Below are 13,060 nucleotides of genomic sequence, written 5' to 3'. Positions count from 1 at the left end.
CGGAGAAGCGATCGGGTCTTAAGCAATAATGTGGCCCGTAGGCTTTTGGGAGCGACTCGTAGTCTACTCTTTTTTGACTTTTGCCCGTTCCGGAGAGGCGACCGGGTCTTAAGCAGTAATGTGGCCCGTAGGCTTTTGGGAGTGACTCGTAGTCTACTCTTTTTTTACTTTTGCCCGTGCCGGAGAGGCGACCGGGTCTTAAGCAGTAATGTGGCCCGTGGGCTTTTGGAGTGACTCGTAGTCTACTCTTTTTTGACTTTGCCCATGCCGGAGAGGCGACCAGGTCTTAAGCAGTAATGTGGCCCATAGGCTTTTGGGAGTGACTCGTAGTCTACTCTTTTTTTACTTTGCCCGTGCCGGAGAGGTGACCGGGTCTTAAGCAGTAATGTGGCCCGTAGGCTTTTGGGAGTGACTCGTAGTCTACTCTTTTTTGACTTTTGCCCGTGCCGGAGAGGCTACCGGGTCTTAAGTAGTAATGTGGCCCGTAGGCTTGGCCTGCATCAGCTTCGTAATGCCGGTCACCTACTCCTACAAGAAGCTACTAGGGGCTCGACCTTCGGGGGCAGCACTACTAACTTTAGGTTGCCAGCTCACATAGGAGCTTTGGAAGGCTCGACTAGTAAGGGCGCCTATGTAGTCAGTTGGCCGCCAACTCCCGCGGAAACCACGAAGAGCTCATCTTTGTAGGGGGGACCTTGCGGAGAGGACTGATGTGGCATTATCTGAATTGAAAGTAAGGTTGGTAGAGCTACTTAGTCCGTTAGCTCCCTGCATAATCTCTGAGTTCATAAAAAATGTAAACTATAAAGCGATAGCTTCAATTTCTAAAAAGTGAGGACTTAGTTTTGGCAAGATGAGAACTTAGCTTTTGTAGGATGAGAACTTAGCTTTTTGTAGCGTGTTCCCATAGACGGCGCCAATTGATGTAACCGTTTTAGGGCACGTACCAATGTTTTGTGATGTAAATTTTTTTGGCTAAGTACCTCGTTATTTGACCCGGTGGTGGCGTGCCTTAGTGATGAGCTACTTGGTGGTGAACTGCCTACTGGCGAACTGCTCGATGGAGAACTGCCTGCGGGCAAACTGCCTGGCGGCGAACTGCCCGGTGGTGAACTGTCTGGTGGCGAACTGCATGGTGGTGAACTGCCTGGTGGCAATCTGCTTGGTGGCGAACTGCCTGGTGGCAATCTGCTTGGTGGCGATCTACTTGGTGGCGAACTGCCTGTGGCGAACTGCCTGGTGGTGAACTGTCCGGTGGTGAACTGCTTGGTGGCGAACTGCCTAGTGGTGAACAGTCTGGTAGCGAATTGCCACTAGGCGGCCAGTGACTTAGAGAATGCTGGAGCTCCCTGGTGCGGCGCAATCCGACTGCCCTCAGCATGAGGTGGTCTTCTTTCCTTTGTAGGCAGCGGGAGCTGAGGGACCTGCGAGAACTTCATATTTTCCTCCTCTTTGTAGGTGGCGGGAGCTGAGGGACTTGCGAGAACTCCATCTTTTCCTCCTCTTTGTAGGTGGCGGGAGCTGAGGGACCTCCGAGAACTCCATCTTTTCCTCCTCTTCGTAGGCGGCGGGAGCTGAAGGACCTGCGAGAACTGAATCAGAGGTCCCGGGGGTATTTTCCCGGTGGGGGCTCTCCGATGCTTAAGTTAGCACTCTTATTGTAGAGAGCTTTGAAGATAATATGAGAGAGCTAGAGAGCAGGGTTACTTCCCTTTTTTCATCCCTCTCCCCTTTAGGGGGTGAGGTCTTTATATACCGGAGTCCTCGTTGGTTAGGTGGGTGAAAAGCCTCCAAACGGTAAGACTCGTCGCATCCTGTCAGAACCGAGGTACGGTGGTGAACTCTTCGAGGTCGTCAGGCTGGCGCTTGTGTCAGGCGGCCAGGTCGGCGCCTGGGCCGGGTTGTCAGGGGGGTGCCTGCGTCAGTTGGCGGGTCAGTGTCTAGGCCAGGTCGTCAGGTCGGCGCCTGTGTCAGTCGGCGGGTCAGTGTCTAGACCAGGTCGTCAAGCTGGCGCCTGTGTCGGTCGGCGGGTCAGTGTCTAGGCTAGGTTCGTCGGTGGGCACCTTGGCCGGATCATGCGCTAGGCTGGTCCAGATCGGCCAGGTCGCGCAGGCCGCGCGCAGTTCGTGCGTGCCACGCAGGTCGCGCAGGCGCACGTCAGGCCGCGCGCATGTTGTGCCAGGCCGGCCAGACTGGTGCCCGGGTGGGTCACCAACTTCGTAAATTTGTTGGCTGGGTGTTTTCCTAGTTGTCACGAGGTACCACGTGTCACAATTTCATTGGAGGGCCAAATCTGCCCTCATCAGTTGATATTCTCGTTCTCGTGCTCAAATGATGGTCGTCTCACCACGGACTGCTCCGCTCTTTATCTGTAACTGCAACGGTAAAAAATGACCGACAGGCTTACACACTTCCGGGTTCTCGCACCGCGCATGTTAACACCTCTCTGCTTCTTCTGCTAACACGTGGCTAATGCATGTATAAATGTATTAAGGGAGTTGCTCGCAAGTATTTCGTCTACGAGAGTTCCCTGTTTTGTTTAGTCTCTCATAACTCTCAAATTCGTTTTTTTATTTTTCCTTTCTTTTTAATTAAAAAAATATATTGTTAAAACATAACAGGCCATTTAACTTTAGCTATAGTGCCCATGTAAAGTACGACGTGTTACTATCTAATTCAAATTCAAAGTGTAAGAAGGATTCAGATCGATATGGATCCATACTGGCTTATATGGCATTGTATTAGTTGATACACACAAATATAAATAAAATGTAGCATTTCTCTCAGTGTTTTCAAAATTGGACTAGATCGGACAATTGGATCAAAGAAAAACTGGTCACTTGACTAATTCCGTTTCACCCCAAAACCGCCTGTTGGCCAAAAAAACTATTGATTCAATCTGCAAATCATTGACCTAGGCAATCGAACCATCAGCCTAGACAACGGTTTTTTAGTCATTTTTGTTTTTAACTTTTTTTATTTTTGTTAGAACGGGCCATCTATTCGGAATGGACATTGGGGCATTCGATGCGGGAAGCCGTGCCCAGAACAATTCCACATCTAGTCCGATTTTAAAAACCTTGACTTCTCTCCCAAGAATTAAATGACACTTTTAGTATGATTGGATCCTGGATCACTTGACGTGGCGTCGAATTTCTTAACACGCTTTCAAATCACTAAGCCATCATATGTCTTGTAATATTTCGTGAAATAAAATAATTTTTATTACTTATTCGCCCATCCAAACTCCCGCTAAAAATTAAAAGAAAAAAATATTAAAATTATCATTTTATAAACAAAATAAAATAAATAGACTATAAATTCTACATTTACGTCAAAAGATGATTTTATTCTCAAGAAATGTATACAAATAAAATATTAATAATGGAATAATTATCTTAGCATTTAAAATTTATAAATTTGTGCTTGATATACATCTTATAATTTTTATTTATTTTATAATTATTAGTTGACATTATAATTTACATCAAATAGAAATATATTTATTATTTATAAAAAATTTTAAAATTTGTTTACAAAATATTCAGGAATATAATATTAAACTTAATCTACCAAATCCACTAATTTACATTTATATTAATAAATGGTTTTCAATTTCAAAAACATATAGAAAACATATTTAATAATGAAATAATTATTTTAATAATTAAAAATCATGATATTTCATATAATATATATCTTAGAAATTTTAACAAGTTTGATATACTTTAAGTTAAAACTATATATTTTTATAAATTATTAAATGATAATTTCATTTATATTTGAGAATTTAATATTTGGTTAACTTTTTGTTAACGTAAAAAGCATAAAAATAATAAAACAGAAAATATATATGCATTCCGCCTTGGATTCTTAATTAATGCATTGTATACTATCCATGCATTCTGCTATACTAATTATAATATTTTTTATGTACACCATTAAATATATATTTCTTGTATATTTATACATAATTTATGGCTATTTTACCTTAAATTTAATGTTATTAATGCATTTATAAATTTGTATGTGTTTCCCTAGTGCATCCAAGCATTTCCATATCCAAGTTGTTCGGTACAATACTCGATACAGATACTTTAATCCTTGCCAACACACACACAAAAGCAATTGCATAAAGACTTCCTCCAGCCATCATATGCAATTAGTCTATACTCAAAACAACCCCTAATCAGCTCACTGTTTTTTTAGCTTAGTGTTCCAAATATAAAGTCTATAAGTTTTCAAAGAGAGTTGTTTTTCTTTTTTTGTTTTTTTTGATAAACTATAACTTATTAGCATAAATATAAAATATCTTAACCTATTTCCCTTTGTTTATTTATTTTCTCTCCATGTGCAAGGTAATACCGAATCAGGATCTACTCCTCACAAAGCATTCCTCACAACCACATCCCACCACCCTTTATTAGAAACATCTCTCCATGTGCAAGGTAATACCGAATCGGGATCTGCTCCTCACAAAGCATTCCTCACAACCACATCCCACCACCCTTTATTAGAAACATCTCTCCATGAATAATAATTAGAAGCGAGAGGTATTCCAGATGTACGGCCAAGACATGCTGTAAGGTTGGTGTGATGCCCGCTCATTGAGGAGCAGATTCTGACTTGGTAACACCAGCTACTATTTTCTTATAAACCAAATCAGATTTCCGCAGACTAACTTGTCAATGGGATTATAAGCACACAATAGCTTCTTGTAATGGGCCGAAGTGCAAACATTCATACTATTGGGGTTTTATTATCCCTAATAAATAAGAATGAGTTTGGGCGGGCTCCCCACAGTCCATCTCACCCATGCATTGGGAACATCTCCCGTGCTTGTCACATGGCGGGGATGGAGTGTGGGGCGCCTATGGGCATTGGGCACATGTTAGTAAATGATGGTACTGAATGGATTTATTTTGGTAAAAATTTCAACATTTTTGCCATTTATTTTTACTCAAAATTTTAAATACTATTAAAATATCTAAAATCAATCAATAGTATGAATATAAATAAATGCATTATGAATATTTTAAAGTACTAAGAAAATAATTCTTTTTTATTGGAAAATTCAGCCAAATTTTCAAAATTTCTGAATTTTAAAGCCATAATAAAGGGGGGATAGTTGCAAAGGGTTGGCAACCATCACTAGCAACACCAAGTCTCACATTACGAAGATCTACTGCAAAAGTTTCATAAAGTTCATCAAAATATTTCCATGCCATCTCATAAAAGAAGCAGGATTTGTAGAATTCTCCTTTAAACAATTGTAGCAACATAGAATGACTCATTACTCCACCGACAAAGACTCTTGATATGCAACAAATTCATTAATGCGGACAATTTTGAAGTCTTCTAACCTTCATACAATAGTTTCTCTGAGTCTCTTAGAAACCTATCGGATTTCTTTGCTTCATCATTTGGTTCTTCTTCAGGCATATCATGACTCAATGAACCAATATATGCATTGTTTTTATCCAATTCACTAAAATTTGGATATAAATCTATTGTAAGTTCATCCACCTCGTCATCACTTTCACACCCTTCTAATTCATCACCATCTTCGTCATCAGACTTAGATTGAGGCTCACTTCATTTAGTCAACCCCAAAACTGTGTATTTGCATCTGATGTCTTCTATGTATGATTTATCCTTGACATATCTTTTTGTGTTGTTGAGAATCCCTTTTTCTGGATTCCTGATTTTTTCTCCAATATATTACGCATATTTCAAAATATTTTTTTTTCTTCGTCCGCAAAATTTACTCCCAGTGGAGGGCTGGCCATCGTAAATTTTATTAATAAGCCAAAAAAACCTATGAGGGGGGACGTAAAAACCTTACCCCCTCTGGGAATCTATACAAAGTAGTGTTTGGGTGATAGATATACATAAAGGTTAGACACCTACCAAAAAATCAAGAGATCCTAAGATAAGGAAGACCAATCCTATCAACATGAATAATTCCATTAATCGCCAAGGGCAACTCACAGTGGGAATCAAGGATTGTTTAGTTGCTAGAGTGACAAGCAAAATTAGCTAAAGCATCAATTATGCGATTTCCTTCTCTCAAAGTATGATGAAAAGTAATATCTAGGGTAGCACAGATCTCATCCACTTCTAGCTGCCAGTACCATAAATAATGAGGTAAGGGGGCATATTCCAAAATATACATTCATATGCTAATGTATTACTATAAAAGGCTTTTAGAGTCTTCCTTACAATTGAAAAAAAAAATCTTGGTTCAAAGTATATAAATTGGACCTTGGTAAGCCTTATATAGTCTTCTTTATTTATCATATCTATCAAAGGCTTTTAGAATTCCAAATAAATAACTCCTACGATCAAAATGTTAGTTGCATTCAATCAAATACTGGCCAGGGGTTGCAAGTTTAGGATACAGGCCAGGGGTATGCATAATCCCCCCCAAAAAAGCTATTTCATTATTTTGAGGAATAGTTTATGTGGATTAAAATGGGTAATTGACACAAATAATTCCTATAGATTGTTCTACACTTTAGTTGGAAGATCTCACACATATATCATGGTTGAAATGATAAGTATGTCCTGTAACTTCCTACAATTCTGAATTGGAATGGTTGATAAAACATACATTGTTGCATACTGAAGATTGATAAAGGAAAAAGAGTAGCATGCTTAGGTTTACCAACAATGACTCCTTCAGATGTTACTACCTTTAATTTACAGTAATAAGATACTGACTTATGGCAGGGTATGTTGAGAGATTTACCCTGTATTGTTTTATCTTTATTTAGTGTATGAGCACAGACATATGAACAGCCACAGACCCGGTTTAATCCATCTTGAACCAAAACCGAATCGGCCCAGAATGCTGGCTGACAGCTGGGCACTCTTCTTGATTTGGCCCAGTTACAGGAGGATTATACAAATTAATAATTCATTCAAATACCGAAAGGGGGGGCTCATTCTCTCTCTCACTCTCTCTCTCAGACTCTAGCTCTTGCAGATTCTCTCTCTCCCTCTTTCCTTCCCCTCCTGATAAAATAAAGGGAGCTACAGTGGCTTGATCCCTCTATGGAGGGTAAGTAGTGCAACCCCTCTAGGGTCGAACCTATCCTTTCCTTCCCCATCTGCATGTAACAATTTCTCTTCAGATTCTCAGAGGAACTTAGATCACTTCCACTCCATGTTCTTCCATTTAGATATGTTACCAGGGGTATAAGTGTCTTTATATGTAAATCAGAATTTTATATATAAAGGAGAAGGGGGTTTCAGGATAACCTTATCCTTTTTTTTTATCAATTTCTTTTTTCCTCTTTTAAGGTTCTCTCTTCATCTTCCTCTTCTTTTATAGTAACATATATTAAATTAAACAAATCAAATCTAACATGATAAGAAGGTGGGAGAATGTAGACAAACAATCTTCATCCCTTCTCCATTCAAGTGGCACATATTCTGTTAGACAGTTTTGTATGCCCTTAGCTTCAATCCATTTTGATGTACTTTTGACATTTAGTGTAAATAAATAAAGTACATGTTTGATTCATGTTGTTTGGTATAATTCTGTGTAAGACTCTAAAACTGGACACTTATAGAAACTTGTGTTAGTTTTAAATGTTTATAGCCATTGGATAAGTCTGGGGAGATTTATCATGCCAAGGCTGATGCTGATGTGCCACCAAGTGTTGGGATGGCTTGTTTCGGCCATCAGGGTAAGACCCAAGGCACATGCAGTATGTGATTGCTTGAACCCTTGAACCAGACCAGATTTCCAGTATTGCCCTAGACCTTGGAGACAGATGGGCAAAACTGAAAAGTTACAACTGACCCCTGGACTCGATTATGACACATCACTAGGTGTTGGATCGGGCTGTCTTTGATGTGTCAATCAGTGAAACCCTTAGTGGGGGTCGAAACTTGGACATGTTGGGGTAGTCTGAGAATTCATCTAAGTGAGTGATCATAGTGACATGATCAGCCCATTTGTCGGATAATGGTAATGATCGGGAATGCACTATCTCTGATGGAAACCAAACTGCCGGCAGTTGATTTCAATCGTTGGAATTTTGTTTTGCAAAATATATATATATATATATATATATATATATATATTGTACGATTTCAAAAGATTTGCAAAAGTTTTTAATTCCCGAGATCCATGTGAGTAGAGAGTGCGGCACTATTCCTTGCAGCCAGGGGATAGGTCTTCTCTTGTCGGGCAGTGCTTGATCATTAAGGGCTGAGAGGTTGAGTGTAAGACCATTTAGGATAATACCTGACGGGCTAATCTTGCATCTGCTCACAGTCCTTGGGTTTTTATAAAATGGCTTGGCCCAGGGACCACTTAATATAAGTGTTGGGCCCATAGGGTCCATGTGATGGGCTCAAGGGGGTCACTGAGTTTTTCAGTGAGTTCGGCCAGGCCTTGTAATAAAGGCTGGACCGAACCCATGTGGCTGGTGTGTAGATCAATGTTTGGGTCCCATGCCATACAAAGAAGCCCAACTGGGCAGTAGATTGGAAACTAGTAAACACTGAACACTTAATGGGCCAAAAGCCCATTTCGAACTGAGCTGATATGATCACCTATTCATGGGGCGAATCTGAGATTAATGTTAGTAAAAGGATTGGGTCTTTAACCTTATCCACTCTAAGAGACCAAATTCAAATTAGATTTGAATCTGGTAACCTCCTGATAAGATCAAGAAAAAACTAACTTAATCTGCATATAGGATTAAGATTATCCCCTATCCCAATACTAATTTGGATTGGGATAACTCCCAAATTAGGAGGTTTCTTAATCAAGAAGAAAGAGGAGAAACCCTAAGAGAAATATCAGATTTCGAACTAGGGTTGGTATGCAAGAGATACCTCATGCGAATTGAGATTTGATCTCACACAGACTCTAGAGAGAAGAAACACAGTTCAGCCCTCTTCGTCCCTGGATTTCTCCTCCAGCAGCCGCCATTCCCTGTTGCAAGATTGGATCTTTGCAGCAATAGGAAGTCAAGAACTCAGTTCTTGACAACAGTCTTGCAAGAAAGGCCAAAAGAATCGGTGTTCAAAGTTTCCAGAGGATTCTTGCGAATGATCCATTGTGTAGGACGCACCCTACTGGTTTCGTTCCATCCACAACTGTGTCATCTTCAGCAGGAGCGGATATTGGTTTCTTCTTTGGGTGTGAACACTAACTTTGGGAGATATTGTTTCTCCGGATCAGGTATAATCCTTCCTGTTTCCTTTTGGTTCAGATCTGGTTTGATTATGATTCAAGTAGAATCCTTGAATATTGCATTCTAAATTTAGGGAATATGATTCCCAATTGGAAGAAGATAGGAAAATTTTTGAAATTCACCCACCCATTCTACACCCTTCATGGCGTCCATTAGATGGATCCTACCATTCTTTCATATTCAGCATAGGATCTTTGTCGCATAGGGGATATATGCTTGCCTTTTTTTTTTTCCTTTTTCTCTTTCTTTTGTAGAGGTGGAGAGAGCGGGGGAGGAAATCAACCAGGTTCTTCTACCCTAGTGACTTCTTTCATGCAGTTGATAAATCCTATCAGATGGCTGCATTTCATTTCATCTGCCTATCAGATGGCTGCATTTCATTTCATCTGCCTAGATCACTTTCTTGACCTTTTCATGATGGGAATGATTGGATATTGTAAAAATATATGGAAGCAGAGATGACAACTTCTTTCCATGCTCTGAGCCTGGCAGCAGTCTTGAAGGTTTTGCATAGAGATGACATTGGGTCGTGGTGCAGATTTAAGCCGTCTGGAGGAAATACTTCTAGACTTCTTTCATTAAGTGAAGGATAAAAGGTGCTGCTTGAAGGAATGATAGGAAATAGATTATGAAAACATGGTAATGACCCCGCCCACACATTCCATTTGGTTGTGAGGCTATCAAATTCAATACAAAATAAGTCCCAAAAATGTAAAAAAAAAGATAAAAACTAAAAAATTGGAGATTCTCAAATATAAATGAAATTATCATTTAATAATTTATAAAAATATATAGTTTTAACTTAAAGTATATCAAACTTGTTAAAATTTCTAAGATATATATTATATGAAATATCATGATTTTTAATTATTAAAATAATTATTTCATTATTATAAATGTTTTCTATATGTTTTTGAAATTGAAAATCATTTATTAATATAAATGTAAATTAGTGGATTTGGTAGATTAAGTTTAATATTATATTCCTGAATATTTTGTAAACAAATTTTAATTTTTTTATAAATAATAAATATATTTCTATTTGATGTAAATTATAATGTCAACTAATAATTATAAAATAAATAAAAATTATAAGATGTATATCAAGCACAAATTTATAAATTTTAAATGCTAAGATAATTATTCCATTATTAATATTTTATTTGTATACATTTCTTGAGAATAAAATCATCTTTTGACGTAAATGTAGAATTTATAGACTATTTATTTTATTTTGTTTATAAAATGATAATTTTAATATTTTTTTCTTTTAATTTTTAGTGGGAGTTTGGATGGGCGAATAAGTAATAAAAATTATTTTATTTCACGAAATATAACAAGACATATGATGGCTTAGTGATTTGAAAGCGTGTTAAGAAATTCGACGCGACGTGATCCAGGATCCAATCATACTAAAAGTGTCATTTAATTCTTGGGAGAGAAGTCAAGGTTTTTAAAATCGGACTAGATGTGGAATTGTTCTGGGCACGGCTTCCCGCATCCAATGCCCCAATGTCCATTCCGAATAGATGGCCCGTTCTAACAAAAATAAAAAAAGTTAAAAACAAAAATGACTAAAAAACCGTTGTCTAGGCTGATGGTTCGATTGCCTAGGTCAATGATTTGCAGATTGAATCAATAGTTTTTTTGGCCAATAGGCGGTTTTGGGGTGAAACGGAATTAGTCAAGTGACCAGTTTTTCTTTGATCCAATTGTCCGATCTAGTCCAATTTTGAAAACACTGAGAGAAATGCTACATTTTATTTGTATTGGTGTGTATCAACTAATACAATGCCATATAGGCCAGTATGGATCCATATCGATCTGATACGTGTGTTTTACAAAACGTATACTATGACAATAAACCGACACCAATACAATTTGTCCCATATCAGACGTATTGTATGTATATCTAAATCCTTCTTACACTTTGAATTTGAATTAGATAGAAACACGTCGTACTTTACATGGGCACTATAGCTAAAGTTAAATGGCCTATTATGTTTTAACAATATATTTTTTTAATTAAAAAGAAAGGAAAAATAAAAAACCGAATTTGAGAGTTATGAGAGACTAAACAAAACAGGGAACTCTCGTAGACGAAATACTTGCGAGCAACTCCCTTAATACATTTATACATGCATTAGCCACGTGTTAGCAGAAGAAGCAGAGAGGTGTTAACATGCGCGGTGCGAGAACCCGGAAGTGTGTAAGCCTGTCGGCCATTTTTTACCACTGCAGTTACAGATAAAGAGCGGAGCAGTCCATGGTGAAACGACCATCATTTGAGCACGAGAACGAGAATATCAACTGATGAAGGCAAATTTGGCCCTCCAGTGAAATTGTGACACGTGACACCTTGTGACAACTAGGAAAATACCAAACCAACAAACTTATGAAGTTGGTGACCCACCCGGGCACCAGTCTGGCCGACCTGGCGCGACCTGCGCGCGGCACGCGCAAGAGCGCGTGCGGCCTGCGTGAGCTGCGTGCGGCGTGCGACCTGCGCGACCTAACCGACCTGAACTAGCCTAGCGCATGAAAAGAAAATGAGTTATGTTCGATTTATATAATAATAATTGGAGTTATTATTAAGCTGAAGATTACATCCGGCCTTGCCCGGCACAAATATGATTCAAACATGGTATGTTATACACGTGTGAACATATACATGCATATCAGAAAACGGTTGGATATGGTCAAATTGTAAAATTTCTCTTTTATGCAAAATTTTCTCTTGTGGTACACATGTGATCCAAATGATCATGGACCATATCTTCAGCATGTGACCATGTAAAAGAGTTCCAGTATCCAAAACTTCTATATTGCCGCTAATGCTGCATTCTTTGGTCATCCAAGTTTTGGTTATAAATTCGAAGGTTAGACCAACAAGTGAAACTTGTTGTCAGAGGAACATTATCTAATATTCACCCACCAATCAAAGGGTATGGTTCATGACTTTTACTCAAAGAGGATGGCATTCTAGGTTTCATGTCTTCTGTAAAAGTAGCAAGTATGATCTGACAAGCTAATTGACTATGATTGTGTGATAGACTAAAACGGTGTTTGGGATTAGATGAATGGAATGGTTGTAATTTGTTTCATGGAAGTGTTTTTTTTGAGAAGCTAATTATTCTCTTGATTTTCCCATAGATTTTGAGAATACTTTGCTGGATTTTGAACCAATGCTACCCACCAACCCTATCTTCTATAATCCAACCAGACATTACTAGCCCAAAATAAATATTCTTTAATCTTTTAGCAAACATAACTCACACAGTTTTTAAGGACCTACGTAATGCTCAAAAGATTCACAACAAGAAGAAATTTAAAATAAATCAAAACATTGACATATAGTGAATTTGTAGCAAAGGGGAAAATATCAGATGCTTTGGCAAAGCTGACAGACCTTGCACCAGATACAGCATATCTGCTAACATTGGATGGGGAAGGAAACGTGATCTCAGAGATGGAAATAAGTACTCAACTGATAGAACGAAATGATGTAACTAAGATTGTTCCAGGGGCAAAAGTTCCTGTTGATGAGTTGTTATAACGGGACAAAGCCATGTAAATGAGAGTACGATCACCAGAGAAGCAAGGTCTGTAGCTAAGATGCCAGGAGACAAGGTTCTGTTCTTTTGTTCTATATCTTTCTTCTTATATTTCTTTTTTCTTGGGGCCATTATTTGGTGCAATGATAAAATCTTGGGCTGACAAACATGAGAACGTGGGTTTGAGTCTGATAGCTGTCACTTCGTGAAAGAAAATGCCTAAGTTTAGGTCTGAACCAATGCAGTCCACCCCTCCCAAGACCCCAGATAACAGGGACAAAATTTTGGTGA

The 13,060-nt window shown here is 38.7% G+C and overlaps 1 pseudogene across 1 annotated transcript in view; it reads left to right on the top strand.

Annotated features, from left to right (window-relative positions):
- Positions 1-7,056: 7,056 nt before the first annotated feature.
- Positions 7,057-13,060, top strand: part of LOC148844785 (copper-transporting ATPase HMA4-like) — a 17,138-nt pseudogene continuing 11,134 nt past the window's right edge. The window contains exons 1-4 of the transcript XR_016102128.1: positions 7,057-7,063; positions 7,137-7,198; positions 7,306-7,358; positions 12,567-12,845. The product of XR_016102128.1 is annotated as a copper-transporting ATPase HMA4-like (transcript). The remainder of the gene's footprint in view (positions 7,064-7,136; positions 7,199-7,305; positions 7,359-12,566; positions 12,846-13,060) is intronic.

This window comes from Nelumbo lutea, chromosome 7 (genome assembly GCF_056320005.1).
Source record: "Nelumbo lutea isolate HS-2025 chromosome 7, American lotus-T2T, whole genome shotgun sequence".
Lineage (NCBI taxonomy): Eukaryota > Viridiplantae > Streptophyta > Magnoliopsida > Proteales > Nelumbonaceae > Nelumbo > Nelumbo lutea.
This window is presented reverse-complemented; position numbering and strand designations above follow the sequence as displayed.